Source organism: Lampetra planeri, chromosome 4 (assembly GCF_965212315.1).
Source record: "Lampetra planeri chromosome 4, kcLamPlan1.2.h2, whole genome shotgun sequence".
NCBI lineage: Eukaryota > Metazoa > Chordata > Hyperoartia > Petromyzontiformes > Petromyzontidae > Lampetra > Lampetra planeri.
This window is the reverse complement of record NC_136110.1, coordinates 20,622,940-20,624,688: the sequence shown is the minus strand read 5'-3', so window position 1 is coordinate 20,624,688 and position 1,749 is coordinate 20,622,940.

The window sequence follows — 1,749 nt, the reverse complement described above, 5'->3', positions numbered from 1 at the left end:
GCTTGCGTCGTCTCGTGCGCTTGTGTGGTGCTTAATGTGGCTTCTGAAGGGACAGGATTTCACTTCGCTAATGACAACAACAAAAGCTGTTGTCGGTGTGTAATTATCAGAGTGGTTCGAAAGGAGCATTGCTGCCCTTATGCTGTGGCTCAGCCACGTTAAAATCGTACACACTATACTGTTGTACATTGACAACCCGTGGTGTTCATTTTAATAAAGGCAGTTGGATCTTTAACAGTGTGAATGTTACGCAAAAGCGATTTGATCTGGTCATAATGCGACGATTTACCGTGCATTTTGATTGAATCGCCTCCAAAAATCCGAATTGACGTTCGGATTCCGATGCACACAATAACAGTGCATTTGACCATTCCCATTGAAGATTGGAATAACAACGTGCGTGTGATGTTTTTTAGGGGAGAGAAAAAAAATGCATTGTCAAGCTGTTTAATTTACTTCGTGTGAACACGTGGTTTAATCCGATGCTGCAATGGAACAAATTGCAACATACCTCGAGACATGTATTGATTCAATTCCAGCATGAGTCAATTCAAAATTACATTTGTTCAACCCTAGCGGGTGCCTGATTAATCTAGAGTGGAAGTAGTACGGTTCCCAGGAACCAATCACAAACAGCATACAAAAACAGTCGATGACACGTGCGATGTGATATGCATCTCGTGAGCGTCGGGCTGATTTTTTAATTCAATGAATCGTAACATCCCTCATTAATAATGATGCACAGGCAGTAGACAATTTACTGTTTAATTCGCAAGAGTTGCTGATGCGACGTGAACTCACAGACGCGCGTTATTTCCATCCGGGGATTACACTGAGGCCTTGGAAAGGACTGAACGGGCTAAAGGAACAAGGCAGCTTTTATAAAACATGGAAAAACGTATCTGTACTGGGTGAAACTACAGTCTCATTGACTTAAAGATTTCGTGACTGCAGGAATTTATATTCTTGGGTCTTTCGGTAAAGTCACGCAGATAGATTTCTTTGAACCTATCTACGTGACTTTACCGAAAGCTTTAAGCTTTACCGAAAGACCCAAGAATACAGTCTAATTTTTCAGGAGGGTCCTGCTTGAAATGTTTGGCCGATCCCTAATTGAAACCTTCGTTTGTGGAAAAGAACAAGCGAATAGGAACCCGGCGGCCCGAGTTTGATTCCCACTCACGACCAACACCAATGACGATTATCGGAACCGGTCCTGGGCTTATCCTAGGTCAACTCGGCCTCAATATGAGTACCTCGTGTGGTGTGTAAACATCGCCACTCGGGAGACAAAGGCGGCCGGGCGTGCTGCTGGCCGCCCACCCCGTCGTGTGCTGTGCCGGCCTTCATTGGTGCTCGCTAACAGCACTTGCCCGAGCAATCTGTTAAGGCTATACGGAAGATCTTTATCTTTTAGTGTGCAGGATGGAGGAGGACCAATTGACGAGACAGACATTGGGGTGGTCTCCACAGGTATAGCGATCGTCAGTAACACTGCTAAAGCTTAAAAGTCAACGTGTATATAATAGGTGACGCTTTGGGAAATCGCCCCTGGTCGTACGTTAAGAAGTGCATTAATAAGGGCCATAGCCCGAAACGTCACCTAACATACTTTTCATTTTGAGGCAGTGTTGATGTATGCGTTGAATAGTTTTTTTTAAAATGATATTTGTGCTTGTGCACCTCTGCCAACGCAGCATCGCCGACGCATATTTATTGTCGGAGTAGGCATGTATGTTGAACTTTTTT